The 17730-nt window shown below is 40.6% G+C and overlaps 1 protein-coding gene and 1 long non-coding RNA gene across 9 annotated transcripts in view; one reads left to right on the top strand and one right to left on the bottom strand.

The window, feature by feature from the left end:
• The window catches only part of GRK3 (G protein-coupled receptor kinase 3), a 132351-nt gene that overhangs the window by 111606 nt on the left and 3015 nt on the right, over positions 1–17730 (bottom strand). The gene's annotated exons all lie outside the window — the stretch shown is intronic.
• Positions 7325–16691, top strand: LOC118352356 (uncharacterized). Its single transcript, XR_004809343.2, has 3 exons — positions 7325–7413; positions 13848–13967; positions 14969–16691. It is a non-coding gene; the product is annotated as an uncharacterized LOC118352356 (long non-coding RNA).

The following is a 17730-nucleotide window of genomic DNA, read 5'->3' as shown; positions in this document are numbered from 1 at the left end:
GTTGGTGTCAGAGAATTGAGAATTGCCGGAAGGTGACATAATATATATGTTTGTTACCTCAATTTTGGTAATGGCTTCACAGGTGTAGACAGAACTGGCCAGCCTGGACATATGAAATATGTAGTTTGTTTTACATTAATTATACCTCAAAAAAGCTGTTGTTTTTTAAAATTATTCCACAAGGAGGTGATCAGCAAAATCTTGAGTGTTTAGCAAAAAAATTTCAAGAGGGAAAAATGATAGATGGGGAACCTATAGTTCAAAGAAAAACAACTTAAGGGATGCCTGAGTGGCTCAGCGGTTGAGCATCTGCCTTTGGCTCAGGGCGTGATCCTGGAGTCCCGGGATCGAGTCCCGTGTCGGGGTCCCTGCATGGAGCCTGCTTCTCCTCCCTCTTCCTGTCTCTGCCTCTCTCTGTGTCTCCCATGAATAAATAAATAAAATCTTAAAAAAAAAAAAAAAAGAAAGAAAAAGAAAAACAACTTAAAAGAAATAGCAGGTATAATGGATGGACCTTATTTAAAACTCAATTCAAGTAAAGGTCCAATGGATGGACCTTATTTAAAACTCAATTCAAGAAAATCTTATAAAAAATTGGAGAAATGTGGGCAGCCCAGGTGGCTCAGCGGTTTAGTGCCACCTTCAGCCCAGGGCCTGATCCTGGAGACCTGGGATCGAGTCCCATGTCGGGCTCCCTGCATGGAGCCTGTTTCTCCCTCTGCCTGTGTCTCTGCCTCTCTCTCTCTCTCTCTGTGTCTCTCATAAATAAATAAAAATCTTAAAAAAAAAAAAAACTACCCCTTCTTAAAAAAAAAATTGGAGAAATGTGAATACAGACTGAATATCTGATGTTAAGGAAGTATTACCTTTTTAGCAATGGTAATGTATTATGTTATGTTTTTATATTTTAAAAGAATTCTTATCTTTTAGTGATACATATGGAAATTTTACAGATGAAATGGTATATTATGTCTACATCTGCTTCAAAATAACCTAAATGAAATTAAGGAGGTATGAATGAAATAAGATTGGCTGTGTGCTGATAACACATAAAGCTGAGTAATGGCTACATCAATTTCATTATACTATACTCTCTGTATGTGGTTACAATTTTCATTTAAAAAAGTCTTTTTAAAAAATCAAATTCAGGCCTCCGGACTCCTGAACCATTTCTTTATATATCTCCTTATCAAAATAAGGCATATATACTATATATAATCCTCTATATATTGATTGGAGGCCTAATGAATTTTTTTTTTAAATTTCATACCAAATGGTTAGAGATATATCAACCTTACCTGTCATGACCCTTTGGGGTCCTGAGATATATATACAAGGTAAGTATAATAAATTATTATATCATAATTTAAAATGTTTTTCTGGGGCACATGGGTAGCTCAGTGGTTGAGCTCAGGGTGTGATCCTGTAGTCCTGGGATTGAGTCCCACATCAGGCTCCCTGCAAGGATCCTGCTTCTCCCTCTGCCTATGTCTCTGCATCTCCCTGTGTCTCCCATGAATAAATAAATAAAATCTTTTAAAATAGTAATAACAGGGGATCCGTGGGTGGCTCAGAGGTTTAGCGCCTGCCTTCCGCCTAGGGCGTGATCCTGGAGTCGCAAGATCAAGTCCTGCGTCAGGCTCCCTGCATGGAGCCTGCTTCTCCCTCTGCCTGTGTCTCTGCCTCTGTCTCTCTCTCTTTGTCTTCATGAATAAATTTTTTAAAATCCTAAAAAATAATAATAAAATAATTTTTTTTCTGCTACTAAAGTTCTTGAAATACCTGCTCTCTACTGGCCAACAACTAGGTAGGCTAAGTTATACCCGAACATCTTACTAGCACAGAAACTACAATATTTACGAGCTACTTAGCCAACTCCCATTATTAAAAGCCTCTATATTCTCTATGAGGTTTAATTCTGTTTATTCCAATGTCCAAAACAAAATGCACTTAAACAAATATCTCTAATAATATATGAAGTATCACCTAAAGAAAAATGAGGATACATGAAGTATTTGTGAAGATAAAGCAAGATGATAAGAGACTGTTTTGTAAGAAACATGACACAAATGAGCGGTTACCATTACTGACCACCAAGAAACCCAAAAGATTTTTTTAAAGATGAGATGACTAAGCACTCATACAAAGATTCAATTCCCCCAAAAGGAAATTGCTTTCTTTTATATGTAGTTACTATATATTTTCCACTAACTGCTCATTAAACACCCAAAATAGAGCTACATTATCCAAAGTCACAATAAAAATTCTACCACTAGATTTAAAACCACTGAATTCTGATAGAATAGACGCTGATAGACTCTGAAGAGGTCTGTAAAAGTATCTGGTACGGTTTAATGTCAACTCTTCTCAAGGTTCCTCAGTTCACCAGATCTTTGGCAGGGAAGTCTTGCATATAATTTGCATAACATTAAACATTGCAGCATGAGGCAATCTACATTTAGACAATCACAACCCAATTAAGCTAAATGTGAATTTAAGTTCCTTTGTGTTTTTTTCTACAATATTTTGACAATCCATATCAGCTTTTTAATGCCTTTTTCTTTGCAATATATTACCTGCTATTAAAGTAACACTAAGGGACGCCTGGGTGGCTCAGCGGTTGAGCATCTGCCTTCGGCTCAGGGCGTGATCCTGGAGTTCCGGGATTGAGTCCTACAACAGGCTCCATGCATGGAGCCTGCTTCTCCCTCTGCCTGTGTCTCTGCCTCTCTCTCTGTGTGTCTCTCATGAATAAATAAATTTTTTAAAATCCTTAAAAAATAAAAAATAGAGTGACACTAAACATAATTTCACTGGTCAGGAAAAAACCCATCATGTTAACAAACGTAATCCCTGAACAGATAAAATTGGAAGGATGAACGCCCTTATGGGGTTATCAGCTTACCTAATCAAAGTTACTAAAACATCATAATTTAAACTATCCTTTCAAATTATGAAAGGATATGAAAGGATCAATTACAATGATCATGTTGAAATCCATTCACTTTCACTTTTCAGAATACGTCTGAAGCAGCAACAACACACAAGCAGCTTCACTCTACAGCTAAGCATCAGAAGAGGGAGAGACAGAGGCCAGGTGAGTCTGTAACAGGGTCTGGAGCATCCTCCTGGTTTCCAAGAGCAATTTTCCACGCAATTATCTCAGTTACAAGATTCCAAGGGCCTCTAATTTTGCCCAACGTCTGACCTCCCAAGCATGTTACAGGGAGCATTTCCAAAGGGGCCCCAACCTACCTCATCAACCACCTCTTGCCACTGTCTTTCTCACAGAGCAGCCATGCTCGATTTTTTCACCAATGATTTTGTAAATGCCATTCCTTCTAATGCCTCTTTTTATATGAAAACCTCCTCCTTATCCTCCAAGATCCAAGTTGGGGTCACTGACATTGTGATGTCCTCCCCGACTCTTGCAAAGGTACATCACTTGGTTTCCGCTGCATATCGTGTGGCATTGCTATATCACTCTCCCCCACCCCACCCCACCCCACCCCCGGGGACTGTAAATGTCTCAGTATCTCCATCCTCTTGGAGAGGAAAAGGCAATGCATTCATTTGATCATGAAATCAGGGATGACCGAGGAGTAAACAGGAAGCCCCAGTCCAATGTAGCAAATAAGCTTCAACAAGAGCTGCAGAGCCCAGTTCAACTGAAGTATAGACCCTGAGGGGCCACTAGCAAAGACAAAATGAGAGAGAAAGCAATGGGACCACCAGAGAAGAATCCTGTAAGTCATGTTGGCCCATACCAAATAACTGAACCAAATGGACAGAGGAGAGCAGCGATTAAAACACACACACGCACACACACACACACACACACACAAATGCCAGACCCCAAACAGCTTCCAGTTTTAGACTTATTTATTTTTCTAATTATGTGAAAAGCATACCTGCATTACCACCCTTGAAATTTCATGGCTTTTTTTAAAGCAAACACTTCCTTTCCAATGACTGACAAATGACATTCTGTTTCTACCACTGGTAAAAATGCTGAGTCACTGGACACAAGTTGCAGTACTTCCTCGTCCCCCAAAAACCACCCAGACCTACCATCCCCCCCTTCCCTGAGACAACGTGAACCAGTCTGGGACCTCAGGGCACAAGCACTATCTGGTCTGGGCAAACAGATTCACAAACTAAAATATGCTCCACAGAAGATGAGCCAATGTAATTTTTCTGGACTTGTCTTTCAGTTTGGTGTATGTTTTCCAGAGAGAGAGAGAGAGAGAGAGAGGTAGAGACACAGGGAGAGGGAGAAGCAGGCTCCATGCAGGGAGCCCGATGTGGGACTCGTTCCAGGGTCTCCAGGATCAGGCCCTGGGCTGAAGGTAGATGCTCAACCGCTGAGCCACCCAGGCGCCCCTGTTTTCCATTGTCTTATGAGAACTCAGCATGATCATCTCATATCCACTGATCTTCTCCTTTAGAGGTTCCAGGTTTGAGGGTTGCTTACAAGAACCTTTATACTCCAGAGTTATAAAAATATATTTTCTTGTATCTTTAATATTTTTATGATTAGCTCATTGAATACTCTGGAATTTACTTTTTGTACAACGTGTAGGGATTATAACTTTGATAGCCAGTGATCACACACCACTCTTTCTCCACCGGACTCAAAATGTCACCATTATCCATGAACCAAATTCACATGAATATGTGTGCATGTGTGTATACATAAACATATGTGCGCGAGCCTATGCCTGCACCAAAACCATAGTCGGAGTAGATTCCCCATTGTTTCATTTTTTTCAAAATGGGACTGGTTATTTTTGCCCATTCTTCTCTTCTAGATGAAGGGGAATCAGCTTTCAAGTTCCTTAAAAGTCTCGTTTGGATTTTGATTAAGATTGCCTTGGAGGGATCCCTGGGTGGCGCAGCGGTTTGGCGCCTGCCTTTGGCCCAGGGCGTGATCCTGGAGACCCAGGATCGAATCCCACATCGGGCTCCCGGTGCATGGAGCCTGCTTCTCCCTCTGCCTGTGTCTCTGCCTCTCTTTCTCTCTGTAACTATCATAAATAAATAAAAATTAAAAAAAAAATTAAAAAAAAAAAAGAAAGATTGCCTTGGATTTAGAGATTCTTTTGAAGAGAACTGGTATTTTCCCACATTGCAGCTTCCTATCAAGAAATTACCTTGTAGCTCTCCATTTATCCAGTTTATCTTGTTTTTTATAAAGCTTTGTTTTTCTCCATACTGGGCTTGTCAATAATTATGGTAGTTAGTGAGGTCTGGTTTAGAGCCACACATTAGAAAACACTTATTTTAAAATAATTATTTTGAAATGTTTTGACAAATTAATATTCAAATAATTTAAATATAGAAAGCATTAAAGTCATTTTAGTAAGAGAGACTTCACATCGCAGTTTCATTAGGTGCTGGAAGGATGTTTACAGGGGAGGTCATCGTAAATAGCAAAGGTTATTATTTTTTTTCCTGCTAAATTTAAATATCGGGGCTATGATTTAAATGATGGTCATGAAGTTTAGTGAAGTCTTCTGTACTCAGGTGGAGGAGGTAAGTGGATATAGTTTCCTAAACTTTCATTTCTTACTATGCTTTCTCTCTTAGAAATCCTACTGCTGGTTCTCCCCCCACCCCGCCCTTCATCGTTCCTCAGGTCAACAGGTTGTAAATCTGTCCACACCACTTGGATTAGTCAGGACTCTGGTTGCAAGGGAATTGACTTAAAACTCTACCCACATCTTTGCAATTGGTGTCAAAGAGTCTCTTTCTGAGTCACCTACTGTGGTTTCCAAAAAGCACATCATCCTCCCCAACCCCAAGCCTAAGTTGTTAGAGGTGCAGTACATCTTGCACCTGTGTGCACACTACCACAGTTTTTATCCTAAGTCACCAATGCTCTTGCTCATGACATGGGGTCAGCCGAAGTTTCCAGCAGCCCTGCAAGCATAGAGGCAATCTTTGGGCCTAGCCAGCTAATTTGTTGTTTTAAAAAATCATTATAAAAATATTCAAACGTGCAAAAGAGTATAGGAGAGTGAGCCCCCATAACTGTCCTCCAACACCTCCCCTAATGGCTATCAAGGTTTTTAGCCTGCTACTTTTATCCTCACCCTGACTTTCCCCTCAGTTTTTAAAGTAGTTTCAAGCTTGAATCTCCGATTGCATGTCATTCTACCCTTATGACAGTTTGTATTTCTAAAAATCAGGGAGAGTTTCCTTACATAAACACAATCTATTATTACTCCCCAACCTTGCCCTCCACCCCGCGGAAATAACTCCTATAGATCTACTACCCAGTTTCCATTCAAATTTCCATGATTCTTTCAGAGGTGTCTTTTGAGCCAGGATCTAATCTAATCTCATCAAGATCACACCTTCATTGGACTGTTCTGTCTCTTCAATCTGTTTGAATCTAGAGCATCCCCCTCTCTCCACCACCCACTTTTTATCGTCACACCAAGTGACTTGCTGAGGACACCAAGATAGCGGTCTGGAGGAGGGCTCCCATTCTGGATTTATCTGTTTGCTTCCTCCTAAGGCCGATCTGTTCCTCTAGCTCCATTTTTCCTGCAGGCTCAAAGTTTACCTCTAGAGACAGGATTATATTTGAGTCCAATGTCTGGAGGTAAGAATGGTCTTGGTATTTCATATTTGCCTCACCTAGAAAGGTAGTTATTTCCTCTCAGTGATGTGAAAATTACTTAGAAAACAGAGTTGGTGATAGTCTGATTTCTCCCTTTCAAATTCCCCATGACATTTCAATTAGTGGCTTCATACTCTGATACTCTGATGACCTTTGCTTACATCAACACTTTTATTAAGAGCTGCTAAATGGTGTATCTTCTAACTACATGATTCCTGCCACCTGCTGCAATTTTTCTGTAAGGGAATCCCATCAAGTAGGACTTTCTTATGACCTTCAGATGTAGCTTTTACAGGAAAAGTGAAAAAAAAAAAAAAAAGTGCTATTACCTTTTTGATTGCCACTTTTCAGGGACAGAGTTGGTACCATATTTCCACTACCAGTGGTGATCAATAAGGTATTCTGTTTTCATCTGTGTTGTTTGGGGGGTCTCTCTTTCAGATATCAGGGATACATTAGCTTCCTCCTGCTGCTCTAACAAAGTATCTCAAATTTGGGGACTTCAAACAACAGAAATATATTATCTCACAGATCTGCAGGTCAGAAGTCTGGAATGGGTCTTCCTAGGCTAAGATCAAAGTGCCAGCACAGCTTTGTTCCTATGGAAGGCTCTATGGGAGCATTCATCTCTTTATTTTTGCAGGCTTCTAGAAGCCACCCACATTCTTTGGTCCATAACCTCATTCTACTGTCAAAGCCAGTAAATGGCAGATACTCCTTCTCACTTAACCTCACTCTGACTCTGACTCGCCTCCCTTACTTGCAATGGTTCTGGGCACAGCCAGGTAACTCAGGGTAATAATCTCAGGATAATAATCTCTTTATCTTAAAGTCTGCACGTCAGCGGCCTGAACTACATCTGCATCTTTAATACTTTCTTGCTGTGTAACGTTCACATACTCACAGGTTCTGGGGACTAGGTCATGGATATTGAGGGGAGGGCTGTTTTTCTGCCCACCACAAGGGTATGAATCTATTCAGAGTATTTTAATCAACTGCAGCCATGTTCTTTTGATAGTCACATTGTCCCGCCTTTGGCCAGTGAGGACCCTTATTCCAGCCTCTGCACTTGTTAGATCTGGTGCCACCCCAAGTCTTGGATGGCTCCTTTTCCTGATACAACATATATCAGACATTCCAGGCTTCTCTTGCCCAGCCCCTGCCCATACCCAGGTGTGTTTGTGTAGGGTACCCACTGCGACAAGACAGCAGTTGTCTCTCAGGCTTTTCCATGGCTGGAGCTGAGACGTACGTATATGTCATAAGACACCCTCCAAAGAAACAATTCATGAATATAAAATTAATTTCTAATTTGAACTTAACCTTACAGAGTTTTTACTTAGGTCTTGTCTTGTACTCCTGTATCTCTTCATTTACATTTAAAATCTTGGTTCTTGTTACCTGGCTATATTTATATAGTCTATATGAAATGATTTTAAATTAACAATAACATTAACACTTCTGAATGCAACCCTATTTATCCTTAAAACATACAGGATAATTTGGCATCATCCTGCAAAACTGAAAATGCCCCTCTCTTATTTCTAGAGGTCTATCCTACAGGCCCAAACATACCCAGGTCAGAATGTTCACTGCCATGGTGCTTGTGATTAAGAACACAGGGTTAGGTAAACAACGGTTTTATGATACATCATGCAGCAATTCCAAAGACTGAGAAGCCTCTCCATGTCACCAACGAGACAAGCTGAACATGTCTCAGAAGGTATAGAGGGCAAGTTGTAAAGGGACTCACTATTGTGTTCCTGACAAACACAACTCCATCCCAGGTGGGGGCCAATAACCTTTCTATGTGAAGGTTAAATGTGCAACCTGCTTCATTCATTTCCTATCACCATTTAGAAGGTACTGCTAACAAGGTTAACAAGAAAAACCCCTTCTGTATCTAGAGTAAAGTGACAAATAGGTTCAAACCACGGATACCCATGCACCTGCCGGTGGGCAGAAAGAAAAAGGATTTTACTTTTTGTTTTTTAAGATAAAGGTATATGTGGAATTACAAAAAGATGTCTGGGGTCAGAAAACATGAAGAACTTTTGACATGTAGCTTTTCTCAATTTATAACACTGCCATCATAAATGATAACTAATTCCATTACTGAACATGAAATTTATGACATCTTATCTTTTAAGGAATTACTCATATATTTATTATTAAATCAACATCTCCAATGAAATTATATGTGAGCTACTGGATGGATTACCTTATCAGATAACCCTTACTGGGTGAAGACAATTCATTTTCAAATTGTGTTGGTAATATCTGAAATCGACACTATTCTTCTACCCAAATCTAAGACCTTTCTTTTCTTAGATGATTCATGTGGCAAAAGATAGTCTGTAGGTGTCTATTAAAATGCAGAGTTTTGAACTTTGCTATCAATGTGATATTGAGCAATTAGTTTCTCTCTGAACCTGAGTTTCTTCCTTCTATAGGAGATGATGAGTACTGTAGAGTCATTTCCAAGAATCTGAAAATAAGGAAGAAAGCTGGCCCTTGGAAAGTAAAGAATTTTACATCAATATGTAACACAAAGGGCAGAGAAATGCCAAAGTCTCCAGGGCTGGCTGGCACTGGCTGGGGCTTCAGTAACTGTATTGTCAGATCCAGAGGAGGTCTGCCCCACAGTGAGAACAGGAAACAGGGTAATATGGAAGGGCAGGTCATCCCAAAAGCCATCAGTGCCAGGGAATTCAAGTACTTCACACCTAGCATAAAACCACTCCATGGAGAAATGACTTAGTCCAGCTACCAAAACTGATGAGCCTAAGGCTAACCCTTCTGACATATCCGACCATGAGCTCATGACTGCTGCGCTACTCTCGGAGGGCCACTACACTTCCAGGAGGGAAACCCCCAAGAGAAAATGCTCTAGTCACGCAGCCTTTGGGCAGCTGGGCTCCTAGGAGATTAGTGCTAAGTGTAAAGTAGTAAATTTGATATTCTAGGTAGTTTGACTTTTCAGATAAATCTACTAGGTGAATAGTGCATTCTGGGGAGTGGGGGCCTCTAGCTTCATCAGATTCTCAAAAGGGTCTTTAACTATATAAGAACCACTATGCAAGAGGAGAAATATGGGTCAGGCAGACTTGGCTGATTGACATGAATTTTACCATAAGAGACAGATGTGCTCAATACAGCAATAAAATCTAGTTTCTGGGTCTGAATGGCTGAGGGCCACCCCAGACACCACATGTCTAAGGAAACAGCCAGTTTTCCTCCAAGTAGACAAAACAGACCTTTCAATACAGTGGACAAGTCTGGAACATTTTTCTTTTTTAAATTTCTACCTACTACGGAGGATAACTGTAAAAACTAAAAAGAAGGGATCCCTGGGTGGCGCAGCGGTTTGGCGCCTGCCTTTGGCCCAGGGCGCGATCCTGGAGACCCGGGATCGAATCCCACGTCGGGCTCCCGGTGCATGGAGCCTGCTTCTCCCTCTGCCTGTGTCTCTGCCTCTCTCTCTCTCTGTGTGTGACTATCATAAATAAATAAAAAAAAATTAAAAAAAAAAAAAACTAAAAAGAATATATACATGTAAAATTATAAAGCACTGCATACAAGTATCAGTAAGGTTTCTTTCTTTACCCTCAATCCAACTCTATCACATAAATACAAAATAAGTAATCTGATGTCACTCATATACACTTGCAGATCTAAATGTTAAGTACAAGTGGATCTCCACTGTGATTTCAGTACTGACCCAAGTCATGCCCCAGTTCTGGAGAGAGCTTCCAAAGAGGAGAAGAAGGTTGGAATTAATGAGGCACTTCCAACGAGTGTTGCTATTTCCATCTATTCCACCATCACAGATCCTACCCCCTAGATCCCTAGATGGTCAGAAAATAATCATAAACCACAATGCTTGACCTAAAACTCTAATCTCACGTGAAGGAATTTCCACCATCTACTTCATTAAACTTTCCAGCACAAAATGGTCAGGAAAAAAATAAACTTTTCTTATATCATAACCTGATTTTCTTTTTAATAATTTGAACACCCATTCCCCATTAAGCAGGGCACTTTTTAAAAGACTGAAACACAGAGACACTGACTAGTTCTCCTTATGGAATAAAAAACTAAGCAAATGACTGAAGCCTAAGACAACTCTGACCCCAAAAACTGTCACACTTCTTTGAGGAGAGGGGGGAAGGTCATGAACCTAAGTATCCCCTCTCATTCATGACTTAGAAACTGCTAATAATGTGCAGAAAAAACCTTCTCTTTCTAGGCCAATTCTAGTTGGGACATTTTACATAAATAGTAAGCTCTCCTCTGCTGCTGGTGGCAACCAAAGAGAAGGAAACAGGTCCTAAATGGAGCACAGAAGACTGCACAAAAGCTTTATACTCTATACTTAATGTTGTAATAACAAAAGACACAGCATAATTAAGATGTCATTATAAGAAAAGTAGTAGTAAACATAGTAAAGAAAAGAATGACCAATTAAAGCTGAGTATTAAAAGCCCTTGACCTTGCCTGTTAGGGTTAGTTCTGTTTCTAAATGGAGTACAGACATCACACTTACCACCACCTCCCAACCAAATAGCAAAAGTCTCATATTCTTAAAAGAAGATACATCTGAAATGTCATCTCAGCTTTAGATATCCACAATGCAAAATGAAAGCCTGCAGTACTCAACAGCTGTGTAAATGCCTTCCCATGTAACCTCTAGTTCATTTTTAACTTAAGCCCTTATCAAACGCAACGCAGATAGAGAACATTTAGAGTAACCTGAAAATATAACCAGAGTGATCTTTCTAGACAGATGATAAAGGACAATGGACTGACTTAATGACACAAAGCACAAATACTAAGAGTGTGTCCTTCAGTCAAGTGTCACTGCCGAACATGAAAACACTTGCTGCCTTCCCCAGCAAATTCCTAATGGAATTATAGGTGTAAGTTTTTGAATATATGAAACATAAGGCCTCAAATCCTCAGAAAAAGACTTTTTCAGCATAATTAAAGCTCATTCTCTTCCTAAAACATTTTAGCCTCTACTTATCTAAGAAGTAAAAAGGGCCTGGATTTTCTTAGCCCTCGGCCAGTGGCAGTCACTGTCATAATTTACATGTAACACAACCTGGCTTCCACATCCTGACTAATGGAAATGTTAATCCCCTAATCAACCTCATGTAATGAATTTTAAATCATTGGAGGAACCAAATATCTTCTCCCCATAATGGAACTTTAGAGGAACTCAAACATACACATGAAATAAGATTTTTCACTAGTTTTGCCATAACTGAATTAATTATAGGTATCTTTTTAGTCTTTGTAAATTTTAATATTCTTATTTAGCCAGGAAATGTTCAGACTGATGAGCACAGATTATACAGAGCACATGCAGACTTTCTTTAGCTGGATTTGGGAAGTGACTAAAGGAACTGGGGGACAGCTTCCAGTGAAAGCAACTGCAGGATAGGGGAGCTGTCTTTAGATATTGGAAAACCTGTCATTTTTACAGGGGATTAAATTTGTTCTGCACAACCACAAGGAACAGCAAAAGATCAGTGCATAGAATGAATTGTAAGAGAGCTTTCCAACACCACAGAGCTTCCAAAGATGCTCCTCAAAGATGACCCTGCCTAGACGTCAGACAAGGAAGTCACCCATCCAATGCATGACTAAATTGGATGCCCTCCAAGATCTTTCCAAACATGAGATACTACAATGTTATGTTATTAATATGCAATCTGTTAATGTCTAAAGAATACCGAAATGAATCACCTTATGCTCAGTACACTGGAGCCAGCTGCTTGTAGGCTATGCTTTTTGGTTCATTTTACCGAAGCAAAGACCTCCAAAGGATGAGCTAACTCTCCTAATTGCTTAGTTATCTATATTTAAGAGCAGCATGCTTGTGGACTCTATGTACTAAAGCCAACATAGCCCCAAGCCTGATGGATAGATGATGGATGGAAGGAAGGAAGGAAGAAGGACGGATGTGACAAAAGAATGGATGGAAGAATAGAAGGACAGGTGGATGGAATATAGGAAGGAAGAATGGATGGAAGGATGGATGGGTGGATGGAAGGATGGATGGAAGGATGGATGGAAGAATGGAAGGATGGATGGAAGAATGGAAGGATAGATGGATAAAACAAAGGAAGAGTGGATGGAAGGAAGGATGGATGAAAGTATGGATGGGTAGGTGGGTAGATGGAAGAAGGAAGAAAAAGGGAGGGTAGAGGGGAAAAAAGGGGGAAAGGGAGAAAAAAAAGAAAAAGAACAGAGTAAGGCACCATGTGTACAAGGTTCTGGATACCCAGTACCACCAAAAAGCTAGAGGAAAAAAACTGAGAAGAAATCTGGAAATTCACTTATTTATATGTCTAAGGGCCAACATTTGCTCTTTGCTGCCTGAGCCAACAAACCAGCTTTTCAGAAGTCCTGTCTCCCAAGCCTGCTTTCCCAGAGCACATGGCACAAGGGGCTCCATGCAATGCTGCTTTATATCTGCTACTATTTTGTACTTAGGGTATCACGTTTTGTGCTCCATATAATCCCTAGAGCAACCACCTACAGTATAATAAAAAAATATATATCACCTTTTAATACTTCATCCAATCCTTTTCTGAGTTATCACTGTTTGAAATTAATGTTCTCTCATTTAAAAATATATTCTAAGGATAGAAAATGCTCACAAAAGACAGATGATTTCCTGATCAGAAATTAATAGATATCATATTGTATAGAGAGGGAAAACTAAATATAGTGAATGTAAGTGTCTTACCAAGGGCCAGGGGCAAGTTGCCAGTGAAATCTCCCCAAATGAGAACCAGAGCTCCTGGTTCCAGATCTAGAACTTTTCCATAGTATGGCAGGTAGTAGAGAGAATCCAGAGATGAAACAGGTGATCTTCCTCAAGTTTACTAAGGATGAAGCTCTGGCCCAGGTACTTTCATATAATCACCTCTTCCTACCCCTGAAACCCTGGAAGAAGGAAATGGCAGCAAACGAGCACAGGTCCAAGGCTAGGTCCAGGCTGTCACAAAACACCCATCACAGAGCAAATGAACCGTAAAGAGATTTTCACTGTTCTCTCTGTAATGCCCTATCTAGACAGTACTACAATCTGCAGATGCCCCATGCTAAAGTTGAAGCACAGATGACCCAAAAGAAGACTTACAGAATTAGAATACTTACAGGATATGGGGAGCCAAGGTATTACTTCTCCCCCTGCATTTTATTTTAGACCCACGGAAGAATCAAGAAAGGTCCAGCAGTCATAAGTGCTGATCAAAGACAAAAACCAAGAAGAACAACGATGTGAGCAACAGGAGGAACAGAAGCAGGTCCAGGGACACCCAGCCTGGTCAGCACGCAGGTTTCTAAACATACAAATGATTTCACGACAACAGAGTGAAAGTCGCCCAGTCCATGGTCTCCATTCCCCCACTGCCAACATCCAGAAAAGGACAAGAACAGACGAGACCACCCCACACACACAACCCATTTTCATCAAAATTTTCACCATTCTTCAAACACTCAGTTTATAAACAAAGGAGGACTGTTTGAACGAGAAAGTGATTTTTTTATTACAAAGAAAGCCAAAAATATTGTTTCACCCCTTGACCCTTTTCCCCAAAATGGAAATATCTGCGCAGCGGGGAGGGGCGGGAGGGAGAGGTGGAGGGAGACAGGGTCTGCTCTTTTCTCCATTAGTAACTCACGTAGAAGTCCTGTTTGGGGTGGAAAGAGTCAGGGTGGGGGTAAGCTGAGGCAGTCTAGTCTACAAATTTCTCAGCAGCAAGGTTGCACTTCTTGTGTGGAACACAACAGGCATTTAACCCTCAAGCTCCTCATGGGAAATAAGGAAGAAACTGCTTATTCACTTAGTCATAATTACAGCTATCCCGGGTCCCAGAGGAATAGTTGTTCTCCTTCAGTCTCTGAGGATGGTCCTGACTTTTCAAACGCTGCACCAGCAGCTCATAGACACGGCCTGTAAAATATATTCTCCCCAAATGAGAAAGTATCACTGTGTCATCTGTTCCTTGCAAAAGAAGAGGTGATGTGGGGCAGGGCGGGGCGGGGGGCGGGTTCCTTATTCCTGTTGGCCCAACAGGCACAGCAAAGAAGAAAAAAGCCAGATTCTGGGAAACCAGGGTCAGACTATGCCTCAGCTGCTTTCGGCTGTCACCTGGGCAGAGTTCTTAACAGTCCCGGGAAGGCTGATGCTACTTACCAGGCGACGCTATCGTGCAGAACAAATGCACTCATCATGCAGAGTGCCCAGGAGAGTGTAAGCTCTCAATAAGTGGTAGCTGTTCTATTCCTAGTTCATGAAAGTAAAACTTCTCTTTCCCTTATCAGGGCTATGGGGACCCCAGGCATCCTGCTCTCCACTACTCTGCGTTTCCTACTCTGCTTTGCCACCCGCTGTCAGATAAAGACCTACACTTCCCTGCTTCAAGCCTTGACACCCTATCCAACAGTTCTAGTCTTGTCCAAAACAGATGTTTGCCAAAGCCAAATTCAGCATGCTGAAAAGCACTTTAAGACATTGCCTCTAAGAACACATTGCGTATAAAAACCGGGGCTGCCTGAACCTCAAAGAGATCTACTGGGCTCTCGATCCAAAACATTTCACAATCCTTGACTTTGGGCAGCTAGTTCTACGTCCAACATTGATTGCACTGGAACATCTATTTCTAAGAATTGACAACTACGCACAGCACTTGAATCTTCAAGTCACTGGCACAAATTGACTCTGAACCAAGAATGAAATAATAACCGAAAGGTCAGAACAAATTACATTTTGCATGTGTACCTTAGTGGAAAAGAGGTTGCCACCACTTTATACATAGAAATACTCCCTAGTGATGACAAAGACCAATTTTTTCCTGAAGGCTGTTCATTGTTTCCACATTGACTTTTCAGTTCAAAGTTGGGGAATGGGGGACACACAGGCATAGAATCCCCTACAACCAAAACAGAGAGGAATGGCTCACAGCCATCACCCACCACTCACGGATCAGAGTCAGGGAACTTACTGAAGAAACTCCAGTCCCAAAAAAGAAGAAAACTGAGCTACTTTTCAAGATCAATTCCATTTGATAGTTTTACAAATAGGAAGATGCAATATTATCACGTTACTGTATATACTCTGGGCTAGATAGCTCCTCAAAGGGAGTAACTAACAAATTATTATAAAACACTGAGCAAACATAATGAGTTATGATGATAGAATAGTAAAAGCCATCGAAATGCTACTTGCCCATGGCCAAATAGAATATTCAAGAAATTGCATTTTAAAGTAAACATCTTTCTTGGATCAACTGTGTATTTCCCTCTAGACTACATGTGCCCCTTGCTGGACAGGGCCGTGGTCCGGTCCATCACGGTATCCCGATGACTGGCTTGGAGAAACGGCTCTACAACCACCTTCAGAAGTAATGTAAAAAAAGGTGTCACAGGTGTCCTTAAGGATACTCTAAATGCTCCAGGAAAGTTACAAAGAATCTGGCAGATGTTATTCTCAGAACTGCCTTTCATATTGTATGTATGAATACTTTGAAAGTACGGGCTTTGCAATCAATGATCTCAAACTGTCAATGTCCCCTAAATGGACATAGGTGCAGGGAAAGGGTCAAGTTCATGTTACTCAACCTCTTTCGACTCAGTGCAATTACAAGTCAACTGAATTTCAGTCTGTTTGGAAAAGGTTAAGCAGACTAATGAGCCTGAAGTAAAAATGTTCTCGATGATCCATGGCTTTAAGATGCTGGCCCTCTGAAGGCCTGAGCTTATGAATTAGACTCTATCAAATAAAAGGACTTCTCTAACGTGGAGTATGGCCATTCGCATGCACAACCGAATGCTCATGTTTCTACCCGGGCCTGCATTGTGAACCCCAGGGTCACGGTTCAGTATTCCCAACAGACCCCATTATCAGCTACATTAGCTCAACAAATGTTTCAGTAAACTGAAGCAGCTATGTAATCTGAACAAATAGTCAGCTATTACGGGATTTACACTCATTGGCTCGTTAATTAAATAATGTGTCAACATAACAAAATGGTTGCCTCTCGCTATCTCAGAGGAGCAAAATCTCCCCAGGGCAGAATGTTCCATCTTCTGAGATTCTCCTATAATAGGCAGGGGACAGCAGACCCAATGTTTCACTTAAATTAGCTAGAGATTATATAGTCCTGTTGCTTTTCTGGTTTAAAACTGCGTAAGAAGCAAAGCAATTTAAATAAGGAAGTGCACAGAACACTACAGTGATTTCAAATAATCGGGCTGGAAAGAAAAAGTCACTAGTGATGGGCCAATGGCAAGGGTTATGCTCCTGAATGAGATACTAAAAATACAAATCTAAACATCTTTTTCAAGAACACCAAAGACCGGTGATCACATGCTTCACTCCAAAATGCGGCTGAAATAGAAACTCTTGTCAGAAAACATTTGACCACTATCCTTTACCAACAGAGGCGAATCATACTACTCTTTCCAGCCACTATGAAAATTAACTTTCTTACCATATTGAGAAATCCCCCAACCACCCACCCCTACCCCAAAATCCAGCAGGCAGGCCAATACCTGCCATCCAGTTAGTGGTAGATAAAAATCTGCAAGATGTTTTACTTAATAATCTCAATGTAACAGAATCCTAACAGAAGAGCACAAGGAGTGGCTGTTACTCTGTAAATGGTCACATTACAACACTAAAGCCAAAGCCACCGAGATAAATACAAAACAAATTAGAACCCTTGGAGAAGGTTCCAATAGCCTAATTTAAGAGTCTATTTAAAATAAAATAGCAACAGAATAATTACTAAGAGCTGTTTCCTAAAATTACCCTCCTCTTGATATTTCTCAATTCTAAAATGTCAAGAGAAATATGTTCACCATCTTCCAGTTCTGCCTTAAAACAAAGCGTTACCAAAGAATACCACTGAAAAACAGAGGCATTCATACAAGGAAGTGAATACCCTAAACATATAAGTATGTTCTCAAGAGGGACACTAAAAAAGCAGAAGTCACATTAAGTTCAAAACACCAAAAAACAAAACAAAACAAAAAACCAGAAGTTCCTAATTTTAATATTATATATTCCTCCTGCAAAACTGACT

This window comes from Canis lupus, chromosome 26 (genome assembly GCF_003254725.2).
Source record: "Canis lupus dingo isolate Sandy chromosome 26, ASM325472v2, whole genome shotgun sequence".
In the NCBI taxonomy this organism is placed as follows: domain Eukaryota; kingdom Metazoa; phylum Chordata; class Mammalia; order Carnivora; family Canidae; genus Canis; species Canis lupus.
Note: the sequence above shows the minus strand (reverse complement) of the source record. Positions and strands in the feature narration are given on the sequence as shown.